The following is a 22694-nucleotide window of genomic DNA, read 5'->3' as shown; positions in this document are numbered from 1 at the left end:
GCTTGCACTCGAAATGGGGCCTTTTAGTTTGGAGGAGGCCAAAGCTGGCCACTACCTCATGGCTACTTCGGCAGCGAGGTATCCATACTCAGTCCCCAGCCGCCCCTATTTGTCCTGGTGTGCCTTATACATAAGATTAAGCGCGTATACCAAAACATTACCTGTGCCCTCCCCAGTGCATTTAGTGGGAAGGAGAGCCTATTCCGCTGTAGTGTGTGTATGCCAAACCCCTGTTCATGGTAAATGCGAAGATGCCTCCCACCTTGCACCAGGCTGCAATACCATACTGCTTGCTTGCTTGCACTTTAAATTGGGCCTTTTAGGCATGTGGAGGCGGAATCTGGCCACCACGCCATGGCTGTGTCAGCGGCCTGGTATCCATACTCAGTCCCCAGCCGCCTGGTGGCCGGGTGTCCCCGCTTGCTCCCCAGCCTCCAGGGGGTGGCCGGGTGTCCATACTCGGTCCCCAGCCACCCCTATTAGTCCCGGTAACCTTTCCCACACGTTTCTTAGCCTGGCCTGCTTTAGGGCAGCATTGGCCGAGCCCACCGGACTATCAGACTCCTCCGGTGGACCCTGGCTTCTCCATCAGGGGAGTTGAGAGTGCCAAGGTGAGGAGCATGATGATGATGATAGAAGTTAGCATCTGCTTTGTTTTGTTGTAATGCAAGCGCAAGTATGTAGTAGCGGCTAGGCCTGAGGTGGTCAGCGTTTTGGCGCATATCCTACCTCCTCCGAGGATTACTGGATGTTTTCCTGCTACTATCCAAGTTCTATGACTCCCGTTAAAACAAAGCTTCAGGTGATAAATGATGGATGAGGTAGTGGCAAAGGAGAAAGAGCAGGAGGAACAGGGACCATTCACATCAATATCAGGCCAGTCAACCAGATATGTCTTGTAGGATATGTTTCTGTAACAAAAGGAGCGGTTCGGCTACACAGTTATAGGGCATACAGTGAGTGCAATGCCTACCAAAAATTTCGAGGCACTCCAATGCCCCTTGGAAATGACATGGAGGTCAGAGGGCGTTAACTAAACCTTTTTTTCCATTTAGAGCAACTGGGTCTCCTGTGCACTGTTGGTCTAAGCAGTGAATGGAAGGCTTTCCAAAAATTATGAGGAACTGCAATGCCCCTTACAAGAGCCATGTGTGGCACCCCAGGGGTCTGGTCACCACAGTAATAGAGATATTACGTCGGAGAGCAAGTGGGAGGTTTCCTGGTCCGGATCCCTTAAACATGCAACATCCTCCTGCCCCAGTCCTGGGAGGGGAGAATTCTGCCCTTATAAACTGGATCTGGGGCGGGGTTGAGTGAGTCAGAGAACAGTCAGAGTCAGAGTGAGAGCAAGGGAAAGTAACAGCAAGGAGCTCTGTAGGAGCTAGGAGCTAAAGACCAGGGGCTGGAAGCTGAGCAGAGCTCGCCCTGGCAGAAGACAATAGGAACCGGACACAGGAGTCCGAGGCTGTGATGACTTATATATCCAGCAGCAGAAACCAGCCGGCAGGGGATTTCAGGTCCTCTGGCCATAGAAGCCCGGAGGCTCAGTCACAAGCAAGGGACCAGCACCGCCGTCATTGAGTGGAGGCTAACAGAAGGCCCCAAGTCACCAGCCATAAGGGTGAGCACTACACTGTACACTCAGGGACGTGGGCTACTTCTACCCGCTTACAGCAAGGTAGCCAGGAAGAGTGCAGACAGACGGGGAGGTCTACAACTCCACCTGGCCACGGGAACTCCTGCTTGCTCACAGACTGACAAGGCCTCTTATGCTAGCCAGTACTCCCGGGAGGGTCTACCTTATTATCATCAGTAAAGACCCTGAACTGCACTGCAAAGACTCTGAGTCGTTCCTGCTGCGCTAGTGCAGCATCACCCCCATCATCCACACTCACTGCCCTGAGGCTATACTCCTAGCGTGGGGAGTTATCTCATTCTCTGCTGCTCACACAACACCAGCCTCAGAGGTCTGCCTCGCAGCGGTGGTACTCCCTGACCGCAATCCACGGGTGGCGCAGTCGGACAATTAACCTCAAAACCTAAGAAAGGCTGCCACTGGTTTGACCAGCCTGAGCCACGGGACCGGGTCACTGCCACGGAGACTACAGACCCCAGAGACCCGGCACTGGGTATCCTACACACGTGTACACACGGCCCAGGGGGCGCGTCACATGCAGTACAGCATATTACAAACATAAGTCCCATTATTGGGGAGTGGGTCTCCCATAGTATTTGCTTATGCCTTGCAAGCAAAAGCTGCCAAAAAATTAGGACGGAGCAACTTGCAATGCCCCTTACAAGAGCCATGCAGTACAGCATATTACAAACATAAGTCCCATTATTGGGGAGTGGGTCTCCCATAGTATTTGCTTATGCTTTCCAAGCAAAAGCTGCCAAAAATTAGGATGGAGCAACTTGCAATGCCCCTTACAAGAGCCATGCAGTACAGCATATTACAAACATAAGTCCCATTATTGGGGAGTGGGTCTCCCATAGTATTTGCTTATGCCTTGCAAGCAAAAGCTGCCAAAAATTAGGACGGAGCAACTTGCAATGCCCCTTACAAGAGTCATGCAGTACAGCATATTACAAACATAAGTCCCATTATTGGGGAGTGGGTCTCCCATAGTATTTGCTTATGCTTTCCAAGCAAAAGCTGCCAAAAATTAGGACGGAGCAACTTGCATTGCCCCTTACAAGAGCCATGCAGTACAGCATATTTCAAACATAAGTCCCATTATTGGGGAGTGGGTGTCCCATAGTATTTGCTTATGCCTTGGAAGCAAAAGCTGCCAAAAATTAGGATGGTACAACTTGCAATGCCCCTTACAAGAGCCATGCAGTACAGCATATTACAAACATAAGTCCCATTATTGGGGAGTGGGTCTGTCATAGTATTTGTTTATGCTTTCCAAGCAAAAGCTGCCAAAAGTTAGGAAGGAGCAACTTGCAATGCCCCTTACAAGAGCCATGCAGTACAGCATATTACAAACATAAGTCCCATTATTGGGGAGTGTGTCTCCCATAGTATTTGCTTATGCTTTACAAGCAAAAGCTGCCAAAAATTAGGAACGAGCAACTTGCAATGCCCCTTACAAGAGCCATGCAGTACATCATATTACAAACATAAGTCCCACTATTGGGGAGTGGGTCTCCCATAGTATTTGCTTATGCCTTGCAAGCAAAAGCTGCCAAAAATTAGGATGGAGCAACTTGCAATGCCCCTTACAAGAGCAATGCAGTACAGCATATTACAAACATAAGTCCCATTATTGGGGAGTGGGTCTCCCATAGTATTTGCTTATGCCTTGCAAGCAAAAGCTGCAAAAAATTAGGACGGAGCAACTTGCAATGCCCCTTACAAGAGCCATGCAGTACAGCATATTACAAACATAACTCCCATTATTGGGGAGTGGGTCTCCCATAGTATTTGCTTATGCCTTGCAAGCAAAAGCTGCCAAAAATTAGGATGGAGCAACTTGCAATGCCCCTTACAAGAGCCATGCAGTACAGCATATTACAAACATAACTCCCATTATTGGGGAGTGTGTCTCCCATAGTATTTGCTTATGCTTTGCATGCAAAAGCTGCCAAAAATTAGGATGGAGCAACTTGCAATGCCCCATACAAGAGCCATGCAGTACAGCATATTACAAACATAAGTCCCATTTTTGGGGAGTGGGTCTCCCATAGTATTTGCTTATGCTTTCCAAGCAAAAACTGCCAAAAATTAGGACGGAGCAACTTGCAATGCCCCTTACAAGAGCCATGCAGTACAGCATATTACAAACATAAGTCCCATTATTGGGGAGTGGGTGTCCCATAGTATTTGCTTATGCCTTGCAAGCAAAAGCTGCCAAAAATAAGGACGGAGGAACTTGCAATGCTGGCACCCTGGTGGTATAGTGGTGGTGGAGGCTGAGGATAAGGAGAAGAAGATAAAACAGCTGAAACGAGGAAGCGTATACCAATGTGTGGGTGTGAAGCGGTGCATGTGAAAACACCTCCCGAAATAACACAGTGGATTTGACTTTATGTTACTCTGCTGTCATTTGGTGGTGATGAGAAGTCTGGCCCAATCCAGCCCTTGTTCATTTTGATAAGGGTCAGCTTGTCAGCATTGTCAGTTGACAGGCGAGTGCGCTTATCAGTTATAATTCCCCCAGCAGCACTAAAAACACGCTCCGATAACATGCTAGAGGCAGGGCAGGCCAGGACCTCCAAGGTGTACAGAGCGAGTTCATTCCAAGCGTCCAGCTTGGATACCCAATAATTAAAAGGCACAGAGGAAACACGGAGGAAGCTGGTACGGTCAGCAAGGTACTCCCTCACCATCTTTTGAAACTTTCCACTCCTTGTGAGAGTACACCGCGCCTCAGGGCCTGTAAGCTGGGCGGGTGTCAGAAAACTGTCCCAGAACGTTGACAGTGTTCCCCTGCATCTGCTGGATTGGAGTTGCATCTCTCTCGTCTGTACACCTTGGTTGGGCAACGAACTGTGACCTCTGCCGCTAGCGTGTTCAGATGGGAATTTTTTTAAGAGTTCTGCAGCAAGGACCTTCAGGTACTGCCCCATTTTTGTAGACCTCTCCACCTCAGGAATACGAGAGTGAAAGTTCTCCTTCTAGCGGGGGTCTACAAGTGTCACCAACCAGTAATGGCTGTCACCCAACATTTTGACAACGCGAGGGTCACGGTTAAGGCAGCGTAACATAAAGTCAGCCATGCGTGCAAGACTGGTAACGGGCAAGATTTCCGTGTCCTCACCAAGGTGACGACTGACCATGCTCTCCTCCTCCTCCTCCTCTTCCTCCTCCCCCCTGTCCTCAGGCCACCCACGCTGAACCGACGGTATGACACTTGTACAGGTACTACCATCTACAACGCATGATAGCAGCTCCTGTTCTTCCTCCTCCTCCTCCTCTCCCTCATTGTCCCCCAATGCACATTGGGATGAGATGAGGCTGGGCTTTGTGTAATCGCCCGCTACGGCTTCTTGATCCAGCTCATCATACTCTGGCTGCAATGCCTCCTCTTTAATTCTCTGCAGAGAGTGTTGCAAAAGACAGACAAGTGGGATGCTGACACTAATGATGGCGTCATCGCCACTCACCATCTTGGTGGCCTCCTCAAAGTTTGTCAGGATGGTACATATGTCAGACATCCAGGTCCACTCCTGAGGTCTTATGTGTGGAGTCTGACCTGAATATCGATGGCCTTGTTGCAGCTGGTACTCCACAACTGATCTCTTCTGCTCACAAATCCTTTGCAACATGTGGAGGGTAGAGTTCCAACGTGTGGGGACATCACACACCAGTCGGTGTGCCGGAAGCTGCAAACGCTGCTGCAACACAGCAAGGGCGGCGGAAGCTGTAGCCGACATGCGAAAATGAGCTGACAGGTGGCGTAATTTCACGAGCAGATCTGGCAACTCGGGGTACGATTTAAGAAACCGCTGAACCACGAGGTTAAGCACCTGAGCCAGGCATGGTACGTGTGTGATCTCACCTCGCCTCAGAGCCGCCACCAGGTTACGGCCATTGTCACACATGACCATGCTGGGATGTAGGTTCAGCGGTCTCAGTCACAGATCTGCCTGCTCTTTTACAGCTGTCCACAACTCACAAGCAGTGTGAGGTTTATCACCTAAGCTTATGAGTTTCAGCACAGCCTGTTGCCGCTTGGCAGAGGCAGTACTGCAATGCTTCCAGCTTGTAACTGATGTGGTGATATCTGAGATGGAGGCTGAACATGAGGAGGAGGAGGAGGATGCGCAGGAGCTGTACACTGTGGGGGCAACTCTGACTGACATAGCACCCGAAATCCTCGGTGTGGGGAGGATGTGTTCCGTCCCAAAGTCCGACTGGGTCCCGGCTTCCACTATGCTTACCCATTGTGCCGTCAGAGAGATGTACCGTCCCTGGCCACAAGTACTTGTCCACGTGTCCATTGTCAGGTGGACTCTCCCAGTAACTGCGTTGTTGATGGCAAGGCAGATGCTTTGGGACACGTGCTTGTGTAGTGCGGGGATGGCACACCGGGCAAAATAGTGTCGGCTGGGGACCGAGTACCGAGGGATGGCCACCGCCATAAGATTGCGGAAGGATTCCGCCTCCGCCAGCCTAAAAGGCAGCATTTCCAACGCAAGCAGTCGTGAAATGTGCGAATTTAGGACTGTGGCCTGCGGGGCGTTAGATCATCCACCACCTCCTCCTCTTCCACTTGCGCACCACGATCCTCCGCCTCACTTCCTTTCAATTGTGTCTCGTAATCGTCCACCTCTTGTGATAGATTGCCAAAGTCGACTTCCTGTGGCCGTGCCTGTTCAAATATTTGGGCATCGCAACATGGGATCTCCTCTTCCACCACTTCAAGCGTATCAGGCGAGGGGCCCAAATATGGAAATGGACCAGTGAACAGCTCTTCAGAGTGTCCAAGTGTGGGATCACTTGCTGTCTGACAACACTCGGCATGGTGGGAGGAAGGAGCATCAGGGTGAGGAGGAGTATGCGGTCGAGACTCACGGCTACTAAGAGTTGACCGTGTGGAAGACAGACCGGAGGTGGTGGTGCCCAGGTAACTGGAAGTATTATCTGCTATCCAATTAATAACCTGTTCACACTGATCAGTTCTCAATACTGGTGTTGTTCTGTGCTTCCCTAGTAATTCGGTCAAGAAGTGGGAGCGAGAAGATGTGGCTGTTGGTTGTGGCACATTTTCACCTTGGCCACGGCCCCGTCCTCTGCACGAACCATCACCAGAACGTCCACTTCCACGTCCCTTGCCACGCACCTTGCCCATTGTAAATGAAGTAAAATAGCTTACACTTGCACTATCAATGGAAAAAGGGTAATAAAGAGTAGATTAGAACCGTGGAAGAGGAAAACCACAGTTATTGTTTACTGGGGTATACCACACTTTTTTAAATAGAGATATTTGCGGCTGAACAGTGAGCGACACACTCAAACTGCTTGTTTTTTAGATACCAAAGGCCCAAAACTGGATAGTACAGCGATTTAACCCGTGGAACTGCGAAACCATACTGGGATGTCGGGCCTACACAAGGCTATTTTCAACAGATATATTTTTGTGTCACAACAGTCAGGAGACACTACTGTATTTCTTTACGGAAAAAACTACCAAAGGCTGAATAATAGAGATTTTTTACCGTGGGATGGAAAAACCACAGCTATTGTTTACTGGGGTATACAACACTTTTCTAAATAGAGATATTTGCGGCTGAACAGTGAACGACACACTCAAACTGCTTTTTTTTACATACCAAAGGCCCAAAACTGGATAGTACAGCGATTTGACCCGTGGAACTGCGAAACCACACTGGGATGTCGGGCCTACACAAGACTATTTTCAACAGATATATTTTTGTGTCACAGTCAGGAGACACTACTGTTTTTCTTTACGGAAAAAACTACCAAAAGCTGAGTAATAGAGATTTTTTACCGTGGGATGGCAAAACCACAGTTATTGTTTACTGGGGTATACCACACTTTTTTAAATAGAGATATTTGCAGCTGAACAGTGAGCGACACACTCAAACTGCTTTTTTATTAGATACCAAAGGCCCAAAACTGGATAGTACAGCGATTTGACCCGTGGAACTGCGAAACCACACTGGGATGTCGGGCCTACACAAGACTATTTTCAACAGATATATTTTTGTGTCACAACAGTCAGGAGATAATACTGTTTTTCTTTACGGAAAAAACTACCAAAAGCTGAATAATAGAGATTTTTTACCGTGGGATGGCAAAACCACAGTTATTGTTTACTGGGGTATGCCACACTTTTTTAAATAGAGATATTTGCGGCTGAACAGTGAGCGACACACTCAAACTGCTTTTTTTTTTAGATACCAAAGGCCCAAAACTGGATAGTACAGCGATTTGGCCCGTGGAACTGAGAAAACACACTGGGATGTCGGGCCTACACAAGACTATTTTCAACAGATATATTTTTGTGTCACAACAGTCAGGAGACTCTACTGTTTTTCTTTACGGAAAAAACTACCAAAAGCTGAATAATAGAGATTTTTTACCGTGGGATGGCAAAACCACAGTTATTGTTTACTGGGGTATACCACACTTTTTTAAATAGAGATATTTGCGGCTGAATAGTGAGCGACACACTCAAACTGCTTTTTTTTTAGATACCAAAGGCCCAAAACTGGATAGTACAGCGATTTGACCCGTGGAACTGCGAAACCACACTGGGACGTCGGGCCTACACAAGACTATTATCAACAGATATATTTTTTTGTCACAACAGTCAGGAGACACTACTATTTTTCTTAACGGAAAATATACCAAAACCTGAATAATAGAGATTTTTTACCGTGGGATGGCAAAACCACAGTTATTGTTTACTGGGGTATACCACACTTATTTAAATAGAGATATTTGCGGCTGAACAGTGAGCGACACACTCAGACTGCTTTTTTTTTAGATACCAAAAGCCCAAAACTGGATAGTACAGCGATTTGACCCGTGGAACTGCGAAACCACACTGGGATGTCGGGCCTACACAAGAATATTTTCAACAGATATATTTTTGTGTCACAACATTCAGGAGACACTACTGTTTTTCTTTACGGAAAAAAACTATCAAAAGCTGAATAATAGAGATTTTTTACCGTGGGATGGCAAAACCACAGTTATTGTTTACTGGGGTATACAACACTTTTCTAAATAGATATATTTGCGGCTGAACAGTGAGCGACACACTCAAACTGCTTTTTTTTACATACCAAAGGCCCAAAACTGGATAGTACAGCGATTTGACCCGTGGAACTGCGAAACCACACTGGGATGTCAGGCCTACACAAGACTATTTTCAACAGATATATTTTTGTGTCACAGTCAGGAGACACTACTGTTTTTCTTTGCGGAAAAAACTACCAAAAGCTGAATAATAGAGATTTTTTACCGTGGGATGGCAAAACCACAGTTATTGTTTACTGGGGTATACCACACTTTTTTAAATAGAGATATTTGCGGCTGAATAGTGAGCGACACACGCAAACTGCTTTTTTTTAGATAACAAAGGCCCAAAACTGGATAGTTCAACCATTTGACCCGTGGAACTTCGAAACCACACTGGGATGTCGGGCCTTCACAAGACGATTTTCAACAGATATATTTTTGTGTCACAACAGTCAGGAGACTCTACTGTTTTTCTTTACGGAAAATACTGAATAATAGAGATTTTTTACCGTGGGATGGCAAAACCACAGTTTTTGTTTACTGGGGTATACCACACTTTTTTAAATAGAGATATTTGCGGCTGAACAGTGAGAGACACACTCAAACTGCTTTTTTTTTAGATACCAAAGGCCCAAAACTGGATAGTACAGCGATTTGAACCATGGAACTGCGAAACCACACTGGTATGTCGGGCCTACACAAGACTATTTTCAACAGATATATTTTTGTGTCATAACAGTCTGGAGAGACTACTCTTTTTCTTTACAGAAAAAACTACCAAAAGCTGAATAATAGAGATTTTTTACCGTGGGATGGCAAAACCACAGTTATTGTTTACTGGGGTATACAACACTTTTCTAAATAGAGATATTTGCGGCTGAACAGTGAGCGATACACTCAAACTGCTTTTTTTTACATACCAAAGGCCCAAAACTGGATAGTACAGCGATTTGACCCGTGGAACTACGAAACCACACTGGGATGTCGGGCCTACACAAGACTATTTTCAACAGATATATTTTTGTGTCACAGTCAGGAGACACTACTGTTTTTCTTTACGGAAAAAACTACCAAAAGCTGAATAATAGAGATTTTTTACCGTGGGATGGCAAAACCACAGTTATTGTTTACTGGGGTATACCACACTTTTTTAAATAGAGATATTTGCAGCTGAACAGTGAGCGACACACTCAAACTGCTTTTTTATTAGATACCAAAGGCCCAAAACTGGATAGTACAGCGATTTGACCCGTGGAACTGCGAAACCACACTGGGATGTCGGGCCTACACAAGACTATTTTCAACAGATATATTTTTGTGTCACAACAGTCAGGAGACAATACTGTTTTTCTTTACGGAAAAAACTACCAAAACCTGAATAATAGAGATTTTTTTACCGTGGGATGGCAAAACCACAGTTATTGTTTACTGGGGTATACCACACTTTTTTAAATAGAGATATTTGCGGCTGAACAGTGAGCGACACACTCAGACTGCTTTTTTTTTAGATACCAAAAGCCCAAAACTGGATAGTACAGCGATTTGACCCGTGGAACTGCGAAACCACACTGGGATGTCGGGCCTACACAAGAATATTTTCAACAGATATATTTTTGTGTCACAACAGTCAGGAGACACTACTGTTTTTCTTTACGGAAAAAAACTATCAAAAGCTGAATAATAGAGATTTTTTACCGTGGGATGGCAAAACCACAGTTATTGTTTATTGGGGTATACCACACTTTTTTAAATAGAGATATTTGCGGCTGAATAGTGAGCGACACACGCAAACTGCTTTTTTTTAGATAACAAAGGCCCAAAACTGGATAGTTCAACGATTTGACCCGTGGAACTTCGAAACCACACTGGGATGTCAGGCCTTCACAAGACGATTTTCAACAGATATATTTTTGTGTCACAACAGTCAGGAGACTCTACTGTTTTTCTTTATGGAAAATACTGAATAATAGAGATTTTTTACCGTGGGATGGCAAAACCACAGTTTTTGTTTACTGGGGTATACCACACTTTTTTAAATAGAGATATTTGCGGCTGAACAGTGAGCGACACACTCAAACTGCTTTTTTTTTAGATACCAAAAGCCCAAAACTGGATAGTACAGCGATTTGAACCATGGAACTGCGAAACCACACTGGTATGTCGGGCCTACACAAGACTATTTTCAACAGATATATTTTTGTGTCATAACAGTCTGGAGAGACTACTCTTTTTCTTTACAGAAAAAACTACCAAAAGCTGAATAATAGAGATTTTTTACCGTGGGATGGCAAAACCACAGTTATTGTTTACTGGGGTATACAACACTTTTCTAAATAGAGATATTTGCGGCTGAACAGTGAGCGACACACTCAAACTGCTTTTTTTTACATACCAAAGGCCCAAAACTGGATAGTACAGCGATTTGACCCGTGGAACTACGAAACCACACTGGGATGTCGGGCCTACACAAGACTATTTTCAACAGATATATTTTTGTGTCACAGTCAGGAGACACTACTGTTTTTCTTTACGGAAAAAACTACCAAAAGCTGAATAATAGAGATTTTTTACCGTGGGATGGCAAAACCACAGTTATTGTTTACTGGGGTATACCACACTTTTTTAAATAGAGATATTTGCAGCTGAACAGTGAGCGACACACTCAAACTGCTTTTTTATTAGATACCAAAGGCCCAAAACTGGATAGTACAGCGATTTGACCCGTGGAACTGCGAAACCACACTGGGATGTCGGGCCTACACAAGACTATTTTCAACAGATATATTTTTGTGTCACAACAGTCAGGAGACAATACTGTTTTTCTTTACGGAAAAAACTACCAAAAGCTGAATAATAGAGATTTTTTACCGTGGGATGGCAAAACCACAGTTATTGTTTACTGGGGTATACCACACTTTTTTAAATAGAGATATTTGCGGCTGAATAGTGAGCGACACACTCAAACTGCTTTTTTTTTAGATACCAAAGGCCCAAAACTGGATAGTACAGCGATTTGACCCGTGGAACTGCGAAACCACACTGGGATGTCGGGCCTACACAAGACTATTATCAACAGATATATTTTTTTGTCACAACAGTCAGGAGACACTACTATTTTTCTTAACGGAAAATATACCAAAACCTGAATAATAGAGATTTTTTTACCGTGGGATGGCAAAACCACAGTTATTGTTTACTGGGGTATACCACACTTTTTTAAATAGAGATATTTGCGGCTGAACAGTGAGCGACACACTCAGACTGCTTTTTTTTTAGATACCAAAAGCCCAAAACTGGATAGTACAGCGATTTGACCCGTGGAACTGCGAAACCACACTGGGATGTCGGGCCTACACAAGAATATTTTCAACAGATATATTTTTGTGTCACAACAGTCAGGAGACACTACTGTTTTTCTTTACGGAAAAAAACTATCAAAAGCTGAATAATAGAGATTTTTTACCGTGGGATGGCAAAACCACAGTTATTGTTTATTGGGGTATACCACACTTTTTTAAATAGAGATATTTGCGGCTGAATAGTGAGCGACACACGCAAACTGCTTTTTTTTAGATAACAAAGGCCCAAAACTGGATAGTTCAACGATTTGACCCGTGGAACTTCGAAACCACACTGGGATGTCAGGCCTTCACAAGACGATTTTCAACAGATATATTTTTGTGTCACAACAGTCAGGAGACTCTACTGTTTTTCTTTATGGAAAATACTGAATAATAGAGATTTTTTACCGTGGGATGGCAAAACCACAGTTTTTGTTTACTGGGGTATACCACACTTTTTTAAATAGAGATATTTGCGGCTGAACAGTGAGCGACACACTCAAACTGCTTTTTTTTTAGATACCAAAGGCCCAAAACTGGATAGTACAGCGATTTGAACAATGGAACTGCGAAACCACACTGGTATGTCGGGCCTACACAAGACTATTTTCAACAGATATATTTTTGTGTCACAACAGTCTGGAGACACTACTCTTTTTCTTTACAGAAAAAACTACCAAAAGCTGAATAATAGAGATTTTTTACCGTGGGATGGCAAAACCACAGTTATTGTTTACTGGGGTATACCACACTTTTTTAAAAAGAGATATTTGCGGCTGAACAGTGAGAGACACACTCAAACTGCTTTTTTTTTAGATACCAAAGGCCCAAAACTGGATATTACAGCGATTTGACCCGTGGAACTGCGAAACCACACTGGGATGTCGGGCCTACACAAGTCTATTTTCAACAGATTTATTTTTGTGTCATAACAGTCTGGAGACACTACTCTTTTTCTTTACAGAAAAAACTACCAAAAGCTGAATAATAGAGATTTTTTACCGTGGGATGGCAAAACCACAGTTATTGTTTACTGGGGTATACAACACTTTTCTAAATAGAGATATTTGCGGCTGAACAGTGAGCGACACACTCAAACTGCTTTTTTTTACATACCAAAGGCCCAAAACTGGATAGTACAGCGTTTTGACCCATGGAACTGCGAAACCACACTGGGATGTCGGGCCTACACAAGACTATTTTCAACAGATATATTTTTGTGTCACAGTCAGGAGACACTACTGTTTTTCTTTACGGAAAAAACTACCAAAAGCTGAATAATAGAGATTTTTTACCGTGGGATGGCAAAACCACAGTTATTGTTTACTGGGGTATACCACACTTTTTTAAATAGAGATATTTGCAGCTGAACAGTGAGCGACACACTCAAACTGCTTTTTTATTAGATACCAAAGGCCCAAAACTGGATAGTACAGCGATTTGACCCGTGGAACTGCGAAACCACACTGGGATGTCGGGCCTACACAAGACTATTTTCAACAGATATATTTTTGTGTCACAACAGTCAGGAGACAATACTGTTTTTCTTTACGGAAAAAACTACCAAAAGCTGAATAATAGAGATTTTTTACCGTGGGATGGCAAAACCACAGTTATTGTTTACTGGGGTATGCCACACTTTTTTAAATAGAGATATTTGCGACTGAACAGTGAGCGACACACTCAAACTGCTTTTTTTTTAGATACCAAAGGCCCAAAACTGGATAGTACAGCGATTTGACCCGTGGAACTGCGAAACCACACTGGGATGTCGGGCCTACACAAGAATATTTTCAACAGATATATTTTTGTGTCACAACAGTCAGGAGACACTACTGTTTTTCTTTACGGAAAAAAACTATCAAAAGCTGAATAATAGAGATTTTTTACCGTGGGATGGCAAAACCACAGTTATTGTTTATTGGGGTATACCACACTTTTTTAAATAGAGATATTTGCGGCTGAATAGTGAACGACACATGCAAACTGCTTTTTTTTAGATAACAAAGGCCCAAAACTGGATAGTTCAACGATTTGACCCGTGGAACTTCGAAACCACACTGGGATGTCAAGCCTTCACAAGACGATTTTCAACAGATATATTTTTGTGTCACAACAGTCAGGAGACTCTACTGTTTTTCTTTATGGAAAATACTGAATAATAGAGATTTTTTACCGTGGGATGGCAAAACCACAGTTTTTGTTTACTGGGGTATACCACACTTTTTTAAATAGAGATATTTGTGGCTGAACAGTGAGCGACACACTCAAACTGCTTTTTTTTAGATACCAAAGGCCCAAAACTGGATAGTACAGCGATTTGAACCATGGAACTGCGAAACCACACTGGTATGTCGGGCCTACACAAGACTATTTTCAACAGATATATTTTTGTGTCACAACAGTCTGGAGACACTACTCTTTTTCTTTACAGAAAAAACTACCAAAAGCTGAATAATAGAGATTTTTTACCGTGGGATGGCAAAACCACAGTTATTGTTTACTGGGGTATACCACACTTTTTTAAAAAGAGATATTTGCGGCTGAACAGTGAGAGACACACTCAAACTGCTTTTTTTTTAGATACCAAAGGCCCAAAACTGGATATTACAGCGATTTGACCCGTGGAACTGCGAAAGCACACTGGGATGTCGGGCCTACACAAGTCTATTTTCAACAGATTTATTTTTGTGTAACAACAGTCAGGAGACACTACTGTTTTTCTTTAAGGAAAATATACCAAAATCTGAATAATAGAGATTTTTTACCGTGGGATAGCAAAACCACAGTTATGGTTTACTGGGGTATAGCACACTTTTTTAAATAGAGATATTTGCGGCTGAGCAGTGAGCGACACACTCAAACTGCTTTTTTTTTAGATACCAAAGGCCCAAAACTGGATAGTACAGCGATTTGTCCCGTGGAACTGCGAAACCACACTGGGATGTCGGGCCTACACAAGACTATTTTCAACAGATATATTTTTGTGTCACAACAGACTGGAGACACTACTGTTTTTCTTTAAGGAAAATATACCAAAAGCTGAATAATAGAGGTTTTTTACCGTGGGATGGCAAAACCACAGTTATTGTTTACTGGGGTATACCACACTTTTTTAAATAGAGATATTTGCGGCTAAACAGTGAGCGACACACTCAAACTGCTTTTTTTTAGTTACCAAAGGCCCAAAACAGGATAGTACAGCGATTTGACCCGTGTAACTGCGAAACCACACTGGGATGTCGGGCCTACACAAGACTATTTTCAACAGATATATTTTTGTGTCAAAACAATCTGGAGACACTACTCTTTTTCTTTACGGAAAAAACTACCAAAAGCTGAATAATAGAGATTTTTTACCGTGGGATGGCAAAACCACAGTTATTGTTTACTGGGGTATACCACACTTTTTTAAATAGAGATATTTGCGGCTGAACAGTGAGAGACACACTCAAACTGCTTTTTTTTTAGATACCAAAGGCCCAAAACTGGATAGGACAGCGATTTGACCCGTGAACTGCGAAAGCACACTGGGATGTCGGGCCTACACAAGACTATTTTCAACAGATTTATTTTTGTGTAACAACAGTCAGGAGACACTACTGTTTTTCTTTACGGAAAAAACTACCAAAAGTTGAATAATAGAGATTTTTTACCAGGGTATGGCAAAACCACAGTTATTGTTTACTGGGGTATACCACACTTTTTTAAATACAGATATTTGCAGCTGAACAGTGAGCGACACACTCAAACTGCTTTTTCTTTAGATACCAAAGGCCCAAAACTGGATAGTACAGCGATTTGACACGTGGAACTGCGAAACCACACTGGGATGTCGGGCCTACACAAGACTATTTTCAACAGATATATTTTTGTGTCACAACAGTCTGGAGACACTACTGTTTTTCTTTAAGGAAAATATACCAAAATCTGAATAATAGAGATTTTTTACCGTGGGATAGCAAAACCACAGTTATTGTTTACTGGGGTATAGCACACTTTTTTAAATAGAGATATTTGCGGCTGAGCAGTGAGCGACACACTCAAACTGCTTTTTTTTTAGATACCAAAGGCCCAAAACTGGATAGTACAGCGATTTGACCCGTGGAACTGCGAAACCACACTGGGATGTCGGGCCTGCAGAAGACTATTTTCAACAGATATATTTTTGTGTCACAACAGTCAGGAGACACTACTCTTTTTCTTTACGGAAAAAACTACCAAAAGCTGAATAATAGAGATTTTTTACCAGGGTATGGCAAAACCACAGTTATTGTTTACTGGGGTATACCACACTTTTTTAAATAGAGATATTTGCGGCTGAACAGTGAGCGACACACTTAAACTGCTTTTTTTTAGATACCAAAGGCCCAAAACTGGATAGTACAGCGATTTGACCCGTGGAACTGCGAAACCACACTGGGATGTCGGGCCTACACAAGACTATTTTCAACAGATATATTTTTGTGTCACAACAGTCTGGAGACACTACTGTTTTTCATTAAGGAAAATATACCAAAAGCTGAATAATAGAGGTTTTTTACCGTGTGATGGCAAAACCACAGTTATTGTTTACTGGGGTATACCACACTTTTTTAAATAAAGATATTTGCGGCTGAACAGTGAGCGACACACTCAAACTGCTTTATTTTTAGATACCAAATGCCCAAAACTGAATAGTACAGCGATTTAACCCGTGGAACTGCGAAACCACACTGGGATGTCGGGCCTACACAAGGCTATTTTCAACAGATTTATTTTTGTGTCACAACAGTCAGGAGACACTACTGTTTTTCGTTAAGGAAAATATACCAAAACCTGAATAATAGAGATTTTTTAACGTGGGATAGCAAAACCACAGTATTGTTTATTGGGGTATACTACACTTTTTTAAATAGAGATATTTGCGGCTGAACAGTGAGCGACACACTCAAAGTGCTTTTTTTTTAGATACCAAAGGCCCAAAACTGGATAGTACAGTGATTTGACCCGTGGAACTGCGAAACCACACTGGGATGTCGGGCCTACACAAGACTATTTTCAACAGATATATTTTTGTGTCACAACAGTCAGGAGACACTACTGTTTTTCGTTGCGGAAAAAGATACCAAAAGCTGAATAATAGAGATTTTTTACCATGGGATGGCAAAACCACAGTTTTTGTTTACTGGGGTATACCACACATTTTTTAAATAGAGATATTTGCGGCTAAACAGTGAGCGACACACTCAAACTGCTTTTTTTTTAGATACCAAAGGCCCAAAACTGGATAGTACAGCGATTTGACCCGTGGAACTGCGAAACTACACTGGGATGTCGGGCCTACACAAGACTATTTTCAACAGATATATTTTTGTGTCACAACAGTCAGGAGACACTACTGTTTTTCTTTACGGAAAAAACTACCAAAAGCTGAATAATAGAGATTTTTTACCAGGGTATGGCAAAACCACAGTTATTGTTTACTGGGGTATACCACACTTTTTAAAATAGAGATATTTGCAGCTGAACAGTGAGCGACACACTTAAACTGCTTTTTTTTTAGATACCAAAGGCCCAAAACTGGATAGTACAGCGATTTGACCCATGGAACTGCGAAACCACACTGGGATGTCGGGCCTACACAAGACTATTTTCAACAGATATATTTTTGTGTCACAGTCAGGAGACACTACTGTTTTTCTTTACGGAAAAAACTACCAAAAGCTGAATAATAGAGATTTTTTACCGTGGGATGGCAAAACCACAGTTATTGTTTACTGGGGTATACCACACTTTTTTAAATAGAGATATTTGCAGCTGAACAGTGAGCGACACACTCAAACTGCTTTTTTATTAGATACCAAAGGCCCAAAACTGGATAGTACAGCGATTTGACCCGTGGAACTGCGAAACCACACTGGGATGTCGGGCCTACACAAGACTATTTTCAACAGATATATTTTTGTGTCACAACAGTCAGAAGACAATAGTGTTTTTCTTTACGGAAAAAACTACCAAAAGCTGAATAAAAGAGATTTTTTACCGTGGGATGGCAAAACCACAGTTATTGTTTACTGGGGTATACCACACTTTTTTAAATAGAGATATTTGCAGCTGAACAGTGAGCGACACACTCAAACTGCTTTTTTATTAGATACCAAAGGCCCAAAACTGGATAGTACAGCGATTTGACCCGTGGAACTGCGAAACCACACTGGGATGTCGGGCCTACACAAGACTATTTTCAACCGATATATTTTTGTGTCACAACAGTCAGGAGACACTACTGTTTTTCTTTACGGAAAAAACTACCAAAAGCTGAATTATAGAGATTTTTTACCGTGGGATGGCAAAACCACAGTTATTGTTTACTGGGGTATACCACACTTTTTTAAATAGAGATATTTGCGGCTGAATAGTAAGCGACACACTCAAACTGCTTTTTTTTTAGATACCAAAGGCCCAAAACTGGATAGTACAGCGATTTGACCCGTGGAACTGCGAAACCACACTGGGATGTCGGGCCTACACAAGACTATTATCAACAGATATATTTTTTTGTCACAACAGTCAGGAGACACTATTATTTTTCTTAACGGAAAATATACCAAAACCTGAATAATAGAGATTTTTTACCGTGGGATGGCAAAACCACAGTTATTGTTTACTGGGGTATACCACACTTTTTTAAATAGAGATATTTGCGGCTGAACAGTGAGCGACACACTCAGACTGCTTTTTTTTTAGATACCAAAAGCCCAAAACTGGATACTACAGCGATTTGACCCGTGGAACTGCGAAACCACACTGGGATGTCGGGCCTACACAAGAATATTTTCAACAGATATATTTTTGTGTCACAACAGTCAGGAGACACTACTGTTTTTCTTTACGGAAAAAAACTATCAAAAGCTGAATAATAGAGATTTTTTACCGTGGGATGGCAAAACCACAGTTATTGTTTACTGGGGTATACCACACTTTTTTAAATAGAGATATTTGCGGCTGAATAGTGAGCGACACACGCAAACTGCTTTTTTTTAGATAACAAAGGCCCAAAACTGGATAGTTCAACGATTTGACCCGTGGAACTTCGAAACCACACTGGGATGTCAGGCCTTCACAAGACGATTTTCAACAGATATATTTTTGTGTCACAACAGTCAGGAGACTCTACTGTTTTTCTTTACGGAAAATACTGAATAATAGAGATTTTTTACTGTGCGATGGCAAAACCACAGTTTTTGTTTACTGGGGTATACCACACTTTTTTAAATAGAGATATTTGCGGCTGAACAGTGAGCGACACACTCAAACTGCTTTTTTTTTAGATACCAAAGGCCCAAAACTGGATAGTACAGCGATTTGACCCATGGAACTGCGAAACCACACTGGTATGTCGGGCCTACACAAGACTATTTTCAACAGATATATTTTTGTGTCACAACAGTCTGGAGACACTACTGTTTTTCTTTAAGGAAAATATACCAAAAGCTGAATAATAGAGATTTTTTACCGTGTGATGGCTAAACCACAGTTATTGTTTACTTAGGTATACCACACTTTTTTAAATAGAGATATTTGCGGCTGAACAGTGAGCGACACACTCAAACTGCTTTATTTTTAGATACCAAAGGCCCAAAACTGGATAGTACAGCGATTTGACCCGTGGAACTGTGAAACCACACTGGGATGTCGGGCCTACACAAGACTATTTTCAACAGATTTATTTTTGTGTCACAACAGTCAGGAGACACTACTGTTTTTCTTTGCGGAAAAAGGTACCAAAAGCTGAATAATAGAGATTTTTTACCGTGGGATGGCAAAACCACAGTTTTTGTTTACTGGGGTATACCACACTTTTTTAAATAGAGATATTTGCGGCTAAACAGTGAGCGACACACTCAAAGTGCTGTTTTTTTAGATACCAAAGGCCCAAAACTGGATAGTACAGCGATTTGACCCGTGGAACTGCGAAACCACACTGGGATGTCGGGCCTACACAAGACTATTTTCAACAGATATATTTTTGTGTCACAACAGTCAGGAGACACTACTGTTTTTCTTTATGGAAAAAACTACCAAAAGCTGAATAATAGAGATTTTTTACCAGGGTATGGCAAAACCACAGTTATTGTTTACTGGGGTATACCACACTTTTTTAAATACAGATATTTGTGGCTGAACAGTGAGCGACACACTCAAACAGCTTTTTTTTAAGATACCAAAGGCCCAAAACTGGATAGTACAGCGATTTGACCCGTGGAACTGCGAAACCACACTGGGATGTCGGGCCTACACAAGGCTATTTTCAACAGATATATTTTTGTGTCACAACAGTCTGGAGACACTACTCTTTTTCTTTACAGAAAAAACTACCAAAAGCTGAATAATAGAGATTTTTTACCGTGGGATGGCAAAACCACAGTTATTGTTTACTGGGGTATACCACACTTTTTTAAAAAGAGATATTTGCGGCTGAACAGTGAGAGACACACTCAAACTGCTTTTTTTTTAGATACCAAAGGCCCAAAACTGGATATTACAGCGATTCGACCCATGGAACTGCGAAAGCACACTGGGATGTCGGGCCTACACAAGTCTATTTTCAACAGATTTATTTTTGTGTAACAACAGTCAGGAGACACTACTGTTTTTCTTTAAGGAAAAAAAAACAAAATCTGAATAATAGAGATTTTTTACCGTGGGATAGCAAAACCACAGTTATTGTTTACTGGGGTATAGCACACTTTTTTAAATAGAGATATTTGCGGCTGAGCAGTGAGCGACACACTCAAACTGCTTTTTTTTTAGATACCAAAGGCCCAAAACTGGATAGTACAGCGATTTGACCCGTGGAACTGCGAAACCACACTGGGATGTCGGGCCTACACAAGACTATTTTCAACAGATATATTTTTGTGTCACAACAGTCTGGAGACACTACTCTTTTTCTTTACGGAAAAAACTACCAAAAGCTGAATAATAGAGATTTTTTACCAGGGTATGGCAAAACCACAGTTATTGTTTACTGGGGTATACCACACTTTTTTAAATAGAGATATTTGCGGCTGAACAGTGAGCGACACACTTAAACTGCTTTTTTTTTAGATACCAAAGGCCCAAAACTGGATAGTACAGCGATTTGACCCGTGGAACTGCGAAACCACACTGGGTTGTCAGGCCTACACAAGGCTATTTTCAACAGATTTATTTTAGTGTCACAACAGTGAGGAGACAGTACTGTTTTTCGTTAAGGAAAATATACCAAAACCTGAATAATAGAGATTTTTTAACGTGGGATAGCAAAACCACAGTATTGTTTATTGGGGTATACTACACTTTTATAAATAGAGATATTTGCGGCTGAACAGTGAGCGACACACTCAAAGTGCTTTTTTTTTAGATACCAAAGGCCCAAAACTGGATAGTACACTGATTTGACCCATGGAACTGCGAAACCACACTGGGATGTCGAGCCTACACAAGACTATTTTCAACAGATATATTTTTGTGTCACAACAGTCAGGAGACACTACTGTTTTTCTTTGCGGAAAAAGATACCAAAAGCTGAATAATAGAGATTTTTTACCGTGGGATGGCAAAACCACAGTTTTTGTTTACTGGGGTATACCACACTTTTTTAAATAGAGATATTTGCGGCTAAACAGTGAGCGACACACTCAAACTGCTTTTTTTTAGATACCAAAGGCCCAAAACTGGATAGTACAGCGATTTGACCCGTGGAACTGTGAAACCACACTGGGATGTCGGGCCTACACAAGACTATTTTCAACAGATATATTTTTGTGTCACAACAGTCAGGAGACACTACTGTTTTTCTTTACGGAAAAAACTACCAAAAGCTGAATAATAGAGATTTTTTACCAGGGTATGGCAAAACCACAGTTATTGTTTACTGGGGTTTACCACACTTTTTTAAATACAGATATTTGCGGCTGAACAGTGAGCGACACACTCAAACAGCTTTTTTTTTAGATACCAAAGGCCCAAAACTGGATAGTACAGCGATTTGACCCGTGGAACTGCGAAACCACACTGGGATGTCGGGCCTACACAAGACTATTTTCAACAGATATATTTTTGTGTCAAAACAGTCTGGAGACGCTACTCTTTTTCTTTACGGAAAAAACTACCAAAAGCTGAATAATAGAGATTTTTTACCGTGGGATGGCAAAACCACAGTTATTGTTTACTGGGGTATACCACACTTTTTTAAATAGAGATATTTGCGGCTGAACAGTGAGAGACACACTCAAACTGCTTTTTTTTTAGATACCAAAGGCCCAAAACTGGATAGTACAGCGATTTGACCCGTGAACTGCGAGAGCACACTGGGATGTCGGGCCTACACAAGACTATTTTCAACAGATTTATTTTTGTGTAACAACAGTCAGGAGACACTACTGTTTTTCTTTAAGGAAAATATACCAAAATCTGAATAATAGAGATTTTTTACCGTGGGATAGCAAAACCACAGTTATTGTTTACTGGGGTATAGCACAGTTTTTTAAAAAGAGATATTTGCGGCTCAGCAGTGAGCGACACACTCAAACTGCTTTTTTTTTAGATACCAAAGGCCCAAAACTGGATAGTACAGCGATTTGACCCGTGGAACTGCGAAACCACAC

The sequence above is a fragment of the Phyllobates terribilis genome, unplaced genomic scaffold, assembly GCF_046119375.1.
Source record: "Phyllobates terribilis strain yellow unplaced genomic scaffold, ASM4611937v1 Scaffold_4__5_contigs__length_816908805, whole genome shotgun sequence".
Lineage (NCBI taxonomy): Eukaryota > Metazoa > Chordata > Amphibia > Anura > Dendrobatidae > Phyllobates > Phyllobates terribilis.
Note: the sequence above shows the minus strand (reverse complement) of the source record.